Here is a 17,647-nt window from a genome sequence, read left to right as displayed (position 1 = left end):
CCCACAGAGAACATGAGCACTCCAGTTTGACACAGGGCCACCATTCCCTAATGCCCCACACTGACTGTTCCTTACCTGGCCAGGAACATCTGAACTGGAGACCCCTAGCCAGTGATGACAAAGGAGGCTGATCAACTGGTAGAAACAATAGCTGACCAAATAGCAGGACTCCGGCGTTCACAAGTATTTATTAAACACCCTCTAAGATCGAGGAACTGTGCTGAGGGCTGGGTACACAAAGAGGAAAGAGGGACAGTGTCTGCCCTCCAGGAATTCCTAATTCAGTTGGAAAAATAAGACTTACTCTTAAGAATTGCTTGCCCAGCTGGCGTGGCTCCATGGTTGAGCCTCAACCTATGAACCAATTGGTCACAATTCGATTCGTGACAAAGGCACATACCCAGGTTGCAGGCTTGATCCCCAATGTGAGGCGTGCAGGAGGCAACCGATCAATTACTCTCTCATTATTGATGTTTCTATCTCTCTCTCTTTCTCCCTTCTTCTCTGAAATTAGGAGATTTCTATCTCTCTCTCCCTCTACCTTCCCTCTCTGGATGGAAATCAAAGAATGTTTCTGGAAAAAACTGGAATTTGAACAGGACTGTTATCATATCTCAAGCTTTCACATATTCATTCATTCAACAAGCATTTATTGTGTCTATGTTATACTCAGCATTATGCTCCACACACAAAATAAAGCATAGCCCATGTCCTTGAGAAGCTCATATAATAAGAGACAAAATAACTAACCAAGACAAAGTTTGCTGAATTCTATAATCAAATAGTTTCTATGTGAATACAAATAAGTGGTCCCTGGCGAAGCTTGCTGAAGAAGGCAACTGTGCAGCTTAACGTAGGAAACTAAGGAGAGGTTACTCTGGGCAAAAGAACTGGCAGAGGCATGCTTAGAGGACCACATGGACCAGTTTATCAGGAGCAAAGTGTACGTGTGGGTAATGGTAGAGGATATAATTAAAGTAGTAGGACAGGGATACACCAGGACTACTAAACACTGGAATTTATTCAGAGCCAGTGGGTGCCACTGAGGCTTCTAAGCATGAGTGTTCTCTTTCAGCACAGTATTTAGGAAGACCCCCAAGAGGCAATGGTACACAAGGTCCTGGAGGAAGCTAAAACAGGAGATAGGAGGGGGCTCCGGTAATAACTCAGGAGCAGTTTCAGGAAAGAGGAGAAAGACTAAGTAAGCCAAATACTGCATTTGGTTGCAAAAATTTAAGACAATGGCATTTCTTTGAAAATACTTTTTAATTCCTTTCTTTCTTTTTTTAAACCAATTCAGACTAGTCTTCCCCCAAAATAGTGAGGTTTTCCTTTGTTTCATTCAGGCTATCTTTATGGTGCTTGCAGGGGTTTTTTTTGTGTTTTTTTTAATTCAGCTTGAGATCAATAATATGGGAGTAGTAGATATAGGGGCTTCTTCCCACTTCCACCCCCAATTCTACGCTGAACAAGTTGTAAATCTCAAAGGGAAAGAGAGTCAACTTGATAAAGCCCAGTTTAGAGTATTTAACTGTGCCTCCCAGACCTTGCACAAGGACCACAAATGGACATACAAATCAGAAGAAAGCCATGACAGATGTCAAAGTTCCCTTAATGAAGTAATTGCTTCATATCTTCTGAAGAGCAGAGGCAAGAGATAAGAACACATTGTCAGAGGGCCCCTGGCAGGCTATTGGCTCCATTAAAATCCCATGTTAGACACTGCCCAGAAAACGCGTCGTGCTGGTTAAATCAGCAGTTAAAGAGACCCTCAGAAAGATGAGAAATGAGTGGAATAGGAAAATGACGGGAGAGAAGCTGCAGAGTTCCTTTTTCACAACTTTTAGTTATTCACTATGAGCTACCTATGACTATTGATATGAATAATCAACCAACAAACAAAGAAGACAGACAATGATGTGATAATTAAAATAAAACTTACTTGGTCAGCATAACTTATCTCTAACCAAGTATTGGATCAGAAACTGGCAACTGCTGCTGTTGTCATTATTGATAATACAGAGCAGTTAAATTGTGCCAGAGGAAGCACTTTCCATATGTATTTTCTCATTTAATTGGCTACAGATGTAAATATTAGTCTTCCCATTCTACAGATCATGAAATTAAGGCTTACAGAAAAATAGGTAACTTCTCTATCTGATAGCTATTAAGTAGATAGCAGAATATGAAACCAAGTGAGCTGACTCCAAAGTGTTTTAAACCACTCTGACCTACCATTCATTCCTTTTCCTTTGAGATATTAATATATTAAAGATTTGCTTGGGTCACTAGAAAAGGCCCACTGATGCATTGGCCCTGTTCTTTATAGAACACACAGCAGTCTGGCCTAAGAGCTATTTCTTTGTTTCTAAAATGGGGAAACTTCAAATCTATTTCATCAGAGGTGAGAAAAAGAGGAAAAATTCAACAGGAATAGGAGAAAAATCAGCATGACAGCTAAAACCCTCAACAATGAGGATTGTAAGTATAATGGACAAGATAGTCAGTGGAGGGGCCTTCTCCTTCTCTGGAGATTTTTAACTGCAATAGTCCCTTGCATCTTTACAAGGCTTTAAATAATCCTAACAAATTCTATGGCCACCCTCTGTGAGCCCTTTGGCTTGAGTTTCAGCTATGCCATTAATACAATGATGGCCCTAAAAAAGTATACCACCAATTTCACTTCTCTGGGGCTCAGTTTTGTCATTTATATATATAAAAGGCTATTATGCAGAGTGTCTCCTCGGGAGTTCGACCGGGGGACGGGGAGTTTGTTCACTCACTATGACATGTGCTGACCACTAGAGGGTGGCGTAGAACAAAGGAAGGCCCAGACAGCAGCTAGAAGGCCCCAATTGGTCCTGATCGCCAGCCAGGTCTAGGGACTCTACCTGTGCGCAAATTTCATGCACTGGGCTTATAGTAGAAAAATAAGAATCAACCAAATGCAAATCTACAACATTGAGCAATGACAGACCTGAAATACTATCTCCTGACTTTTCACTCACCCAAGGAACTACGAATGAACCAGGCACTGCCCTGATCTCTTCAATGAAACTGATATAAAGACCCCAAGGATGATTTCTTCCAGCTCAGATATACTATTTTAGACTTTAAGAGCTGCACCCACAGATGGAGATTTTGTTTCATGAATACAATCAAACCCAACTCCCCATGACTATCAGATGAGTAAGGTCACAAAATTCAGCCTTAAATACCTTGCTTATGAGCTGGCCCCTTAAACCTCTAATGTCTACTACCCACTGGATTCAAAGCATGACAATCAATCTTATAGATATTAACTGTCCTACCTTATGTAACTTCCAATGAACTGTAGCCTGCTAATAGAGTTTGGTCAGGTGGCTGCTACCCAACTTGGGAGCCTCACAGAAATGTAAGGCATGAAACTATTGCCAAAAGTAAAGAAATTTCCATTTAAAATGGCATTAGTCTTCCTCACCAGACCTTTGGGATGCATCTCAGATTATTCCAGTTTCTAGAACTCCTCTCCTCACAAGACAAAGAGGCAGAATACATGCAGAGAGTAGTGACTAGATATGGATCTGTTCAGTGACTGCTGTGATATCCCTCTATCTGTGATGACAAGTAGTCATTAAAAGGCATAATCAAGAACTCTCTCTCTGTGAAAGCACAGCCAGCAAACAAACCTCAAAAACATACCCCTTTCAGTTTCTCTGTGGATATGACATGTGACATGAGCTAAATATCATACACTCCCCAAAGGCTCCAACCTCCAATCCAGGAGGTTTAGCTGTGAAAAAATAAGGCCTAGGAAGCAACAGAGAAGCAGATGGTAAATGGACTGACTCAAAACTACAAGATCTGAAAGAAAATAAAAACAATAAAAGATAAACTTAATTCCAGACTCTCTGGAGAAGTCCAGGTAAAATTCATTCCTCCCATCTATTTACATCTCCATCCACACCCCATTTCTTCTCCAAGTCTCTCAATAGATAGCATCAATAACTTCACAAAAGGGCAAACAACTTCTCCAAATTATTAAGAATATTAATAAACTCAGCCAGTGTTTCTCAATGGTTGAGGGTACACCTATAAACCAAATGGTCACAGCTTCATTTTCCCAGTCAGGGCACATCCCAGCTTGCAGGCTCGACCCTAGTTGGAGCTGCATAAGAGGCAGCTGATCTATTATTCTTTCTCATCACTGATGTTTCTATCTCTCTCTCCCTTCTTCTCTGAAATCAATAAAAACTTAAAGCACTTTTTAAAAAAAAATGCCCTGATCAGTGTTGTTCAGTACAGAGTATCATCCTGGGAAGTGAGGAGTCGCTGGTTCCATTTCTGGGTTGCAGGTTGATCCCCAGCCCCAGCTGGGGCACATGCTGGAAGCAACTAATCAAAGTATCTCTCTCACAGTAATGATATTCTCTCTCTCTTTCCCCACCCTCAATCCCTGCCTTACACTCTCTCTTAAAAATAAAAAAAATAAAAAATAATAATAAACAAAAAGGTTAAGAAACATTTGATGTTCAAAGGGTTGACCCAGTTGCCATAAAGATTGTCATTAATTTGCATAATAGTCATATGTAGGATAACCAACTTGTACTGGGTTGCCCCTGACTTTCCTGGTTTGGGCACTTAACTCCCACATGTGGGAAATCCCTCAGTCCTAGGAAAACTAAAATGGTTGTTCAGCCTCCTCATAGGAGAGATCTATATAGGCATTTTCATTTCACTAATGTGGTGACCCCAAGAAACATGATGGTTATCATGAAGGATTTACCGTACTTCAGCAGCACTCGTAAGCCAAGATTGAAATATGCCATTTGCCCAGCCCGACTCAGAGCTCTCTGCCCCTAACCTCCATCAAGGCCTTGGCATGGAATGGTTCTCGTGCACTGACTATGCCGCTTCCTTCTTGTTATGGACTGAATGTGTCTCTCCCCCTCCAAATACTTATGTTGAAACCCTAATTCCCAATGTGATCACTTTTTTTGGAGATGAGCCTTTGGAAGTAGAATTAGATCATGTGGGTGGAGCCCCCATGAGGGGATTAGTGCCCTTACAGAGAGTTGACCAAACCAGGGCACATTCTACACTATGAGCCACATGAGGATACAGCAAGAAGCCAGCTACTGTGAACTAAAAGAAGGGCTCTCATCAAGAACCTGACCAACAGGCCTCCAGAACTGTGTGAGAAATAAATGTTTGTTATTTAAGCTACCCAGTCTATGGCATTCTGTTATAGCAGCCTATAACTTACTAAGCAGCCTTAAACACCAAAGCCACGGGCACTATTAAGAGATTGAGGGCAAAGCCATCAAGGATATGCATATCCTATCTGAGAAGCACCAAGTATCTGAAAGATGTCACTTTGCAGAAGCAAAGTGTACCGTTCTGTCATTACAATGGTGGAGTTGGTAAGTATGCCCAGGTCAAATGGTAGAGCAGGACACAGAGTCAACAGTACAAAAAGAGTGCTAAAACACAAAACTCTGGGGAGGGAGGGCATGTTTAGGGAGGGGGGGCAATGGTATATGTACACAAATAATAATTTAATAAAAAAAATTTTTAAAGAGTACTAAATTTTTGCAGCACATGCTTAAAAATGCAGAGAGTAATACTGAACTTCAAATTTAGATGCTTAATGACCACATCTGTGTGAACAAAAGCACCCAAGATGGGATGCAAAAGTTACAGAGATCATGAATGGATAAACCCATAAATGAGCTCTCCCTGACACAATGAAATTACTGAAAAAGAGCATATTGTTCCTAATCCAGAAGAGGGATTTGCACAGAAGAGAAAGGTGAAACTGAAGAAACAAATTTTTTATGGGCCAGGTGAAACTGAAGAAACAAAATTTTTATGGGCCAGGGATAAATTCAGCATAAAACAGATGCTAGTAAAAGCAAAAAGCAGAAAGAGCAAGAGAGGGAGAGAATGAATGAATATGAATGAGGGCAGACATAACCAGCCATCACAACCATTATCCTAGTCAATGAGCTGCCTCAGGGAACCTGAAAGAACTATCAGATTGGGCTGAACATAGATCTATTGCTACTGAATTCTGTCTCCAAGATAGAAAATTGCACAAGTGAGGATACCAGGTGTAAACCCTTAACAAGCCAGGAAAATTCTGGGAGATTCTTCACATGTGTCCTGAGTACCTTGAATCTTTTAGATGTTTTTGTCCCAAAGACAAACTTAATTGTTGTTGATGCTAGAAATCAGAGGTTACCTCAAGCCCAGGCTGAATAGCAACAGGCTACTAGTATTCTCCCCTATTCAGCAGTAAAACCCTTTGTGAAATTACCAGTAAATGAAGAAAGGGGAGAGATATTTCCTTAGGCCACATATAATTAAAATAAGAAGCTCTATGCTATGGAAGACTAAGTCTTGAAGCTTAAAACCAACTCAGAGGAAGATAAAGTATTCATCCTCTCTTAGAAAGAAAAAGATTACCTCCACAAGGACAGGTCTCCAAATTAACACCAAATCCAGGAGACAGAGAACCCTTTGCTACAGAGCATGACCTAAGTATGAGAAAAATCCGCAGGGATTGCACTGTAAAAATATTCAGATCAGCTCTCCTAAAATCGGCTTACTCTAAGACACTGGCAGACAGCAGCTGCAGCATAGCTTCAGTTAGGAAAGGATAGCAAATAAGGAAGAAAAAATACATACAAGAGGCTAGATGAGAAGAGCATGAATTCACAAACAAAGTAAAAAGAGGATTGGAAGGCATCATCTATTTGGAAAAAGATAAAACTTGCCTTTACAGATTGTCATTTTTTAATATTCTCATTAATAGCCAATCTTCATTCTTTGATGATGAAAACAGTTATTGCATTCCTATTCCCAAAAGCTTTCATGTGTATTACGTACTTCATTTAACTACTCTTCAAAGTATTTGTTTTCTGAGAGTACATCTATTAAAGCTGGGAACACTGAAATAACAAAGGACCTAAGATAGAAGAAGCAACAGGAGACAGCCTAGGCGGGGCTGCTTTGGCTCTCCAGAAATGTTATCAGAAAAAAGTAAGCCAAGGGGGGGCTACTGTTAGCTCAATGACGTCAGAGAAAAGGGAGCCTTGGGGCCAGGTTCAGGGGTTTAGCCCAGGATGAGCTGCCAATGCCCATTGCTCTCTTGGTTGCAAATCTCTGTGGGGACTCTTAAGGGTTTAGGAGAGAGGGAAAAAAAGAATGAAGGGAGAACCAAGATAGTGGCATAGGTAAACACCTATACTTGCTGCCTCTCACAACCACATCAAAATTACAACTAAAAGGCAGAACAACCTAAACCAGTTTGGCTCAGAGAATAGAGCGTCAGCCTGCAGACTAGGGGGTACCAGGTTCGATTCCGGTTAAGGGCATGTACTTTGATTGGGGACATATCCCCAGTTGGGGGGGGGGGGGGGTGCAGGAGGCATTTGGTCGGTGTTTCTCTCTCATCAATGTTTCTAGCTCTCTATCCCTATCTCTTCCTTTCTGTAAAAAATCAATAAAATATATTTTTTAAAAAGCAGGCAGAACAATTACCACCCAGAACCTTGAGAAAGCTGGCCGAGTAGAAGTTCCACAACTAGAGAAGTAAAGAAAGTGCAGTGAGACTGTAAAAGGTGGGGAGGGGTGGAATGTGCTAGCACCTGGATGTCTGCTCTTTTCATCAGGAGGGAGATACAAGCTCCTGACTGCTCTGAACTCCAGTTCTGGGTGAAACTCTGGGGGACCCAGGCACATGCCAGGAGAAACTGGACTGTCTGGCATCTGGCCAGAATGTGAGGGCAGCTTTCTCTCAGAAGTGCTCGCAGCAATCATTGTTCCTGCACAGGGGTGCGGGACGCAGAGACCCGGGGACCTCTCCAGTGCAGGGCTGACTGGCAGCCATTGCTTTTTGCTCTGCCCTGGTGATTCCCAGAGACCCCGCTCCTCCCAATTTACAACCCCACCCAAGCTGTGCAAATTGGCTTTTGCATATAAATGGCCTGTCCTTTTTCCTCCTAAAACCTGTCTCACTGCAGCTGGGTCAAAGAGCACCAGAGTTTCCAAAAGAAGGTCCAAGGCCCGGTGGCAGCAGTAGCCTGCCTTGCTTCACAGCTGTGCCTCGTCTGGGCACTTCCAAACCCCAAACAAAGAGGAGGAATTTACAGATGTCTTTGTAGCGCCTGCTGGGTGGCCCCAGACAGTGGCTGACCTTGCACCTCCTTGGAGATCCAAGAGCCAGTGTATCCGGCAGTCAGAGTAAGGCCATACCAGATTAAAACTCTTCACTTCCATAAGTGACACACTCAAGGGGAAGACTCAGTGAGCACCAAAGCCCCACTGAAGCAAGTCCGGCCCCCTAAGGGTGTCTCCAGTGCAACAGATCTTCCAGTGTAGACACAGATGGTCATCACAACCAATTGGCCTACAGGTCAATTCCTCCCAGTGATACCAACAGCAATCAAGGGTTAACTACAATAAGTCTGTGCACAGAGCCCACAAAGGGGTTCACCAAGAGTGGTCAAGCGTTGGCCTATGAAACAGGTCACAGTTCCATTCCTGGTTTGCAGGAGGCAGCCAATGATTCTCTTTCATTACTGATGTTTCTATCTCTCTTTATCTCTCCCCCTTTCCCTTCCTCTCTCTGAAATCAATAAAAACATTTTTTTAAAAAGTTTAGGAGAAAGAAAATTCACTTGAAAAGTAGATTCAAGTGGGTGTGCCCCTAGGAGGGCACACCACCACTCTTCAAAGTATTATTCCCATTTTTATGCAGTGGAAAACCAAGCCTAAGAGGTGAAATAACTTGTCCAAGGTCATATGGCTAATAAGTGATGAATTAGACTCAGAATCAAAACTCAGGCTTACCACACTCCAAAAAAGCGTTATGTCCACTTCAAAGGAACTATTAAGTCATCTGTAGACAAATCAGTTGACAAAGTTTTTAACCATGACTATTTGAGGTAACAATTTTTTAAAAAATACAGTATGATGCTCTTATTAATGTCTCTGGAAACAACTTCAGAAGTGAATTTTCAAAACTGCTTTGGATAATGACCATATCACATTAAGTGATGTCACCCTCAACCTCCACCACCCACATCTTCACATACCACTCTACAGGAGAACACTTATCAAAGCATTAAATTCTGGCATGTTTATTTTTTAAAACCCATCCTGTCACTTTCCAGTTTCACTTAGTTTCTTGGAGCCAATGAAACACATCAGAATTCAAAGTTGGCCTCTACAGAGAAGAAGTAATAGCTGGCCTTCAAAGACAGCAGAAAGAGGGTGGGGAGTCGGTAGGGGAGCAGAATCCAGACTACAAGGCAACTTTTCATTGCTGGGTTACCTCATCATCCCTATTGCCACCATCTGTAAAATGGGGCCAATCTTTTCTGTAGCCAATTTCATCAGAACAACACGTGTTAGGAGATTAAACTCATTATACAACCAGATGAAAGGTTAAAATAAATCTGATGTGGTAACACCTAAAGGCCATGTTCTCAACTGAAATCACAGACCAAGTCCTGATCCATGCTATACAAACATCAATCCTGATATCCTCATGCCCTAAAGATCCCAGCAAAATCCTATTCAATCCCCAAATCTGACTATATTTTTATTAAAAAAAAAAAAAAAAGTGGGGTGAGAACTAAAAAGACATAGATATAAAACATCTTTTGCACTGTCAAAACAAACAGTATTAATGTGTATAAACACATCGGTTTCTTCTGTTAGCAGACAATGGAAGATTCAGTCTCCTACTGCCCACCTAGTCTGGGTTAATAGAATACCCCAAACCCCAAAGCAGTTTGTAGTTTTGTTTAATTGAGATCGGAAAGCCAGCTGGACTTGACTGAAGGCACGCACTGAAAAATATTTATTAAAAAACTGTATGCGTCCTTAATATATATATGTTTAAAAGTATCAACCCGCCCTCCAGCTCTACAGTACAAAGGAACCCCCCCCCCCCCAGCCTCTTTCCCACCTGAAGCCACATTACAGGGGCTCATATATCAACGGGATTCTATCTTCTGAACCAAAGAATCTCAAAGCCAGGATTTCGGGACCACCTGAATCAGAACCACCTGGGGAGGGCTTGCAGGTGTTCTAGCTCCACTTTATGGAAAATACCTAAATTGAGACAAGGGATAGGCACAATCTCCAAGGTGATTTGAGACACACCAAAGTCTGTAACCCCTACTTTAAAGGCATATCTTCCTCTCCCGGAATGAAGAGAAACATAAAACGGGAGTAGAAATACCACGGGGGCGGGGGGGGTGGGGGTGGGGCGCGTAATTCCATATGGTGAAGTGATGACAGCGGTCCGACCGAGAACCAGTGTCCACTGGAGCGAATAGAGACAGGTGCACAAACTGAGGCCAGGAGACGAGAACAGGGAGGGAGACTAAAACAGATGCGGAGCCAAAAAGCCAGTCTGCCCTATCTCCTGACATTTAAGAAGGATTACTAGAGGCATTCTGAGTGGGGAAGGTAGGGAAAGCGGCCGTTGGGTTGAGAGAACAGGTCTGCGGACATTAATGAGGAGCGCAGGTCCCACTTGGGACGTCCCGCTTCGGAGACACCAGGGAAGGTGTGTGGGGGCCCCAGCACAGTGCTGGGAAGGCGCGGGGGCCATTGGCGGGGGGAGGCCGGGCAGTGCTCCGAGCCCTCCGCCCAGCTGCGGGGCCAGACGGCCCTCACCGCCCCTACCTTCGGCTTCCTGCCGGGCAGCCGAGGGGCAGACACAACCCCCACAATTCCAGGCGGCCGCAGCGGCAACCAGCTTCGGATGCGCAGACGCCACGGCGACAGTCTGAACCCGTGAGCGCCCGGCGGTTACGTGGCTCCTAGCCTCACCCAATTGCCGCCTTCCAGAGCGGCGGACGGTCCCCGCACGGAAGCTGGCGGCACTGGAATGATTAGCCCCGCCTGCTTCCGGTTTTCTATTAAGTTCCGCCCCCCTAGCGTCTCTCTACGCAAATTTGCTGGAACTTTTTCCTCCTGTATCCCTCCGCCGAAAGAGAGCGGACTAGAAAAGAATTCCCTGGGCTTGGTTTTCCTGTGGAACTTCGAAGTTTCTTCTGTGATTGCCCGACAGCCTAATTTCTTTCTAGGGGAAGGATCCTCATAAAGGAGGGTGTGGGGAGTAAAAATAAATCAAGCTGGTGTGTCTTCTTTTGGGATAAAGCCTAGAGACTCAAACAATAAATAGTCCTTTGGAAAATTCATGCAGATTAGGCCACCTGCAAGTCACCTACTTTATGTATCTGTGTACTGTGTGGATTTTAGACACCGACCAAATATTTTAAAAATAAAAGTTACTTGCACCTCTAATCTGCTCTGCACTGTTATTTTATAGGTGCCAACTGCTTGCATATACATTGTACTTATTTCTGTGCATTTCTAATATCAGAATTGTCATCCCTTTTCATAGATAGGGAAACAAAGGTGTAAAGCGGTTAAATGATTTATACAAGGTCGGACAGAAGTGGTAGAACTAGATTCAAGCCAGGTTTGAGTGCCTCCAAAAGCCCTGTTCTCTTTTCATGATACTACTCTGTGAGGCCTTCCCCGTGCCTCCCTTGACCAATAAAATGGGGTGCTCCATCAGGCCTGCAGAGTGCAGAGAATGATTCTATTCATGAGTGGAGAAAAGTAGCGTCCAAACAAGCAGTGACCTCCCAAACAGCAGGTATTCCCCAAGAGCAACCAAACAACCTGTCTCTGGAGTTCCTTTCCCTTTCCTATGTATTATGTGAGATTCTAGCAGTGCATTTGCTTTCTTTATTATGTTTACTTCAACCAGCTGGAAAACTAACTTTGCAGCCACTGAACGAACCTTAATAAGTAGCTTGAGGAGGGAGAAAAACAAGCCCTTGGGCAATGGCTGAATGAGTAGCGCCAGTTTATTAGAAAGGTCTAGTCAGATAGGACATGCCCCTGAGACTGGGTGGGAAAGGACGGAGGACAGCTCACTTTTCCTATGGAACATTCAGGATACCAGAAAGCAGAACCAGAGGAGAGATAATAAAAGTTCAACAAATATCTATTGCATCAGTGATAAATTACAGAATGAACATGCAAATTATAATCAAGCCTGATAAAAGTTATAAAGTGCTGCAAGATGCTTAAAAATAGAATAAGCTCAAATCTTGGGATGAATAAATAAATGTATGAGCCAAGAAAAGAGTCCAGCTGGACACAGAGCTGCCAGCCCTCATAAGCCTGGCTTCCTGCTTGGGATAGATCTAACCAGCTCCAGTGTGTGGGGAAGGGAAATTTTGTAACTCCCAGGCCCAGATCTTGGGAAGCCCTGACTGAAAACCTTCCCAGAGAAACTAGCTCTAAACTCATTTCCTGAGCTGCTGAAACCAGTATGTAGGGCGAAGCCTAAGCAGACAGCCTGTATTTTCAAGGCCACCAAACAAGGAGGACCACGGTAAAGGTGGGAAGTTTGAACTCTAGAGACCATAGTGGGTGAGTGGGTAGAGTCACAATAGTCTCTTCTCTTTATTTCCCTGTATTACTCTTGGAATTGAGCAGAAATAAGTTTATATTTTCCTTTTAAATAAGGAAACAAACAACCGTTTCTACCTTGCAGTTCTGTTAGAGATCTTCCACATTTCTTCTTCCCCTCCCCAGGAAAGCAAAAGCTTGGAAGACAAGAGAGCTTAAGGAATCACCTACAACTTGACCACCATCGATCAAAGGAAATCACATCACCTGGCTAGGCGGAGCTTTATATGATAAAGCTGGCCTTCCTCAGCAAGCAAAATGTTTTGAGTAAATCATTTCAGCCTTTCTCAATTAATCTCCCACCAGCCTAATATCCCAGCCTCACAAATTTGCTCCCTGCTCTCTCCAGATGGGCCTTGAATGTAGTGTGGGGAGCAGGATCCCTAGCTTTCTGTCTCACCACTGTATTATTTTGCCTTCTCTCTGCTCCTACTCCTCTATTCCCCACTAGCTTTCGCCACATAAATCCTGCTGCCAGGAATCCCTTCTGGACTCCAAACATTTTGTGCACTCAAGCATAACTACCAAGTCATGGGCCTGCCAGTGTCTGAGAGAATTCAGGTGTGAAACAGTCCCACCAGGTTCTTACCCTCAAAGAGTTCAGGGTCTGACAAGGACACAGAAATGTAAACAAACCAAATCAAAACAGCCCAGCAAGGGCCGTAAAACAGAAATATTAGCAAAGAACTGGAAGAATAAGCCCTCTAGTTCACATTGCTGTCTCCCTTATGTGAATAGAACACTTTCACATTAATCCTCTTGTTTGCTCCAGACAGCCCAGGTAGATGATTGTATCCCTGTTTACAGATAAAACAAAAACTCCTCTCTGAATTCTTCAGAACTGTACTATTCAATACAGTAGCCAATAACCACATGTAGTGTTTTTATTTAAGTTAATTAAAATTAAATAAAATTTAAAACTCAGTTTTTTAGTCACAATACCCACATGTAAAGTGCTCAATAGCCACATATGACTAATGTCTACCATATTGGATGGTTCGTATTATAGAACATTTCCATCATTCATCATAGAAAGTTCTGTTTATCTAGAATTTGAAGAGGGCTTGGCTGGGAACAATTGACTCTGTTCCATGTGCTGTCAGCTGGGATGACTCGACTAAATTAAGATGCTCAGTAGCATGGCTGGCAATTGGTGCTGGCTGTTGATAGGGATCTCAGCTGGTGCAGCCAGGACACTGACAATTAGCCTCTTCCAGTAGCTGCTTGGTCTCATCACAACCTGATGGCTGTTCATCGCAAGAGAACAATATGTAAAAATGCATGGTATTTTTATGACCTAATCTCAGAAGTTACATAGCGTCATTCTGTCATATTCTATTGGTTGATGGAATCACAAAAGTTTGTTCATATTTAGGGAGAACAAAACAGAACCCACCTTGCGATAAAATATTAGTATCATTGTACAAAGAACATGTGAGATAGGATATATCTTGGAAACCACTTCTGGAAAATACAGTGGGCCACAAGCCCCACACCCTGGAACGAGCATCCACACTCATGCACACAACTTACACATCCAGACTCATACGCACAATACGCAGACATGCTTACATATCTAGATAAATTAAAACATCCTTCATTCACGTACATGAATACTGCCATACAGTGATATGTGTATTGCCATAGACTTACATAATTGTGCAATTAGACATGTCTACTGAAACAAACATACACATATAGAGTTTTCCTAAGAAAACTTGATTGGGGACAGATGGAATATAACCTAGATGTCAGCTGTCCCCTCAGCCTGCTCCATTTCCCCATCAAGAGCCCATACCTTGCCGAAACCGGTTTGGCTCAGTGGTAGAGCGTCGGCCTGCGGACTGAAGGGTCCCGGGTTCGATTCCAGTCAAGGGCATGTACATTGGTTGCAGGCACATCCCTGGTAGGGGGTGTGCAAGAGGCAGCTGGTTGATGTTTCTCTCTCATTGACGTTTCTAGCTCTCTATCATTCTCTCCTACTCTCTGTAAAAAAAATCAATAAAATATATATTTTAAAAAAAAGAACCCATACCTAAAAAAAATCAATGTGAACACTGAATTTACTAATGGTATTGTAACGGTGATGAATGAGAATGCTAAATCTGCACATCCCATCACCCTGGCAAGGTTATTCAGTTGGTTGGAGCATCATCCCATACACCAAAAGGTTGCAGGTTCAATTCCAAGTCAGAGCACATACCTAGGTTGTGGGTTTGATCCCTAGTTTGGGCATGTGGGAGGTAACAGATGGATGTTTCTCTCTCACACTGGTGTTTCTATCACTTCCTCTCTCAAAAAAAAAAAAAATCAATAATAAAAAATAGCCATAGTCAGTTTGGCTCAGTGGATAGAGTGACAGCCTGTGAACTGAAGAGTCCTGGGTTTGATTATGGTCAAGGACACATGTCCAGGCTGAGGGCTCGATCCCCAATATGGGACATAAAAGAGGCAGCCAATCAATGAGTCTCATCATTGATGTTTCTATCTCCCTCTTCCTTCCTCTCTGAAGTCAATAAAAACATATTTTAAAAAAAAACAAAAAAACACAAATGTTGGATAATGATAAAACAAATAAACCACACAATCCCACAGCAACTTGAAAGCCTACTTAAGCAGCTCTTTCCTCCCTAGTCCTTGTCTCACCCATGTCACCATCGCAGATCATTTTTTTGTCATTTCTTTCCTTTGCACAGCACCTAGCTGGGTAGTTCACATCTCCTTTTCCTAGCTTTTCTCCTCAAGCTTCTAAATTCCTCACCTCTTCATCATACAGAGCAGTTCAGGTTTGCCCAGACCTGATGTAAAGACAGGCAGGAACTGGAGCTGGAACTCAGGTGACCAGTTTGAAGACAGACTACAATCTCATCTCTCCTTCTCCCACACCACTTGTTCTCTCACTCTTGTCGCCTGCATCACACTAGTATGTCTGACTGGATGAGACAGTTTAACTCTACATACCAAACTTGGAGTGAGCCAGGTTGACTTGAATAGTTCATTGCAATCTCCACCCCCACATATACACCTGGAAGAACTCTAAGAACCAGGCCCCTGCAGGGCTGTCTATGGCCTTCTCCCTGGTCCACTCTGTGTCCACCCCAACACAAGGGTCAGGGCACAGTGGGCACAGTGCCCAACCATGCGAGCAGAGTCCTGAGTCAGCAGGCCAATAAAAGGAGAACTCTCCTCTCCTCTGACACTGTTCTTAATAAAGGTTCCCAAGCACAAAAGCTTTGGGAAATCAAGTGTGGAGAATAAGGCTTGCCATGTGGCATGTCTCAGAACATTAGTTCTTTGAATCCAGTGTCACTGTCAGCAGAGATCCTGGATTGTGGATTGTGGAACAGTTTAAGAACAGGCTTTAGAATTGTATTCACCTAGATTCAAGTACTGACTGCCCCTCACTATTAAGCAAATTGCTTAACCTTAATTAACCTTTCAGGGGTGTTTCCTTATCTATAAAATAGATATTAAATGGGATGATATGTATAAAGCCTGACACAGTAAGTGCTGAATAGTTCTTGGCTACTGGCACTATTCTTTTCCATGATAGTACATATACATTGTGCTAGATCAGTGATTCCCAAAGTGGTCTATATCGACCCCCAGGGGTCTATGACAACCTGCAAGGGGTCTACATCAGCGGGAAAAAAATTTGGGGGTCCATGAAATGAAAATGGGGGTCCACGATAGTGGATCTCAACATACACTGATAGTACCTATTTACTTACATCATATTATCTTATAATATAAAAACATATAAATTATTTATAAAAGTACCTATGAAGTAAAAAATTTATTATATATGTTTATAAAATTGTGTAAGTTTTAGGATAAAAACCTGCACATAATGATATACCAGTATCATCTTGTTACAAGCATACGCGCAGTAAACATTCTTGCCAATTTTTGTCTCAAAGCTTCGCGAACTTGCACCGACTTGTTCAATTCGTCACTCTATAAATATGAATGTGAGAAAAATACGTTCATTCGTTTCCTGAATCTTGAATAGGAAAGTGCTGAGAAAATATTTAAAAAAATATAAACTGGTAGTTTATCATACAAATTATAGTGAATCAGTGTTATTTTGTTTGAGAATGCCGGAGAAAAGTAGGTACATTATTTTTTATTAAATTTTAACACTAAACTTCACTACAGTTAGAAATTTACCAAAAAATCAATATCAGGTAAGTAGGGGGTCTACCCAAAACCGAAAAACATGGCAAGGGGTCTACGGCACAAACAAGTTTGGGAACCTCTGTGCTAGATGCTGAGCAAAATTAAATCACACAGAAATGCACATACTCACAAACTCACACAGGAGATCCAGCTTTATGTCCCTAAGTCTAAGTAATTATCCCACTCCTTGACCTATACATGACACATCACATTACACATCATGCCAGGTTGTATAGAAGCTTTGGTGGAAAAAGAGGTATTACTCAGGCAGACAAACCCTCCTTCCAGTCAAAAATGAGATGCACAGGAAATGAACAGTATGAAGTTTCCCTGGGACAGAAGGGTTCAGGGAGGCTCTTCTGGGGAAAGGAAAATTGCATTCTCTGAGCAGGGTGAGGATGACAAATTCAATGTAGTTTTTCTCGGCAGCGTCTTTATTGCTCCATATGTTGGAGCACACAATAGGCTGGCTCATGCGACAAGAGGCTAGTCACATGCAACTAATCATTCTTATTTGTTTAGCTAGTGTGCCTAAGCATTTCCCCACAGCCTCTGCAGAGATGCCCAGGGTGGGAGGCACTGGCACCAAGATCATTATGGAATTATGAGACCCATCCAACCATCATTAGAACTGCTGTGGGGAAATAAATCTTCCCTAGCTGAAACTGGGTTGCATAGCCTTAGGGACACTGCTTCATTCTCATAATGTCTATTCCTCAGGAACTGGCAGAGGTAAGAGCTGGAGAATGGAGTGGACCTGAGGGGTTTTTCTCGAGGGCAGGGATCTGGAGCCTTTGGCCTTGTTCACACCTGACTCAGGGGATCGGTGACAATAATAACAACCTAACATTAAATAGAACTTTACAGTTTGTAACACTTTCTTACACTCGTCGTACTATTTAATTCTCACAGAAATCCTGTGGGATGCAGGGTTTATTGCCCCTCATTAACCAAAATAGAAACTGAAGTTCAAATACTC

At 42.6% G+C, this 17,647-nt stretch overlaps 1 protein-coding gene across 4 annotated transcripts in view; it reads right to left on the bottom strand.

The window, feature by feature from the left end:
- Window positions 1-10,887, bottom strand: part of SIL1 (SIL1 nucleotide exchange factor) — a 170,896-nt gene extending 160,009 nt beyond the window's left edge. For 2 of the 4 annotated variants that reach the window (XM_084885093.1, XM_084885095.1), the window contains exon 1: window positions 10,684-10,885. The gene's annotated coding sequence lies outside the window, so the exon portion shown is untranslated. Of the gene's footprint in view, window positions 1-10,683 lie in introns of all 4 variants that reach the window. The other 2 variants (XM_084885096.1, XM_084885094.1) reach the window with 2 other exon arrangements.
- Between the last annotated feature and the right edge of the window lie 6,760 nt (window positions 10,888-17,647).

The sequence above is a fragment of the Pipistrellus hanaki genome (genome assembly GCF_964339955.1).
Source record: "Pipistrellus hanaki genome assembly, chromosome: 5".
NCBI lineage: Eukaryota > Metazoa > Chordata > Mammalia > Chiroptera > Vespertilionidae > Pipistrellus > Pipistrellus hanaki.
Note: the sequence above shows the minus strand (reverse complement) of the source record. Positions and strands in the feature narration are given on the sequence as shown.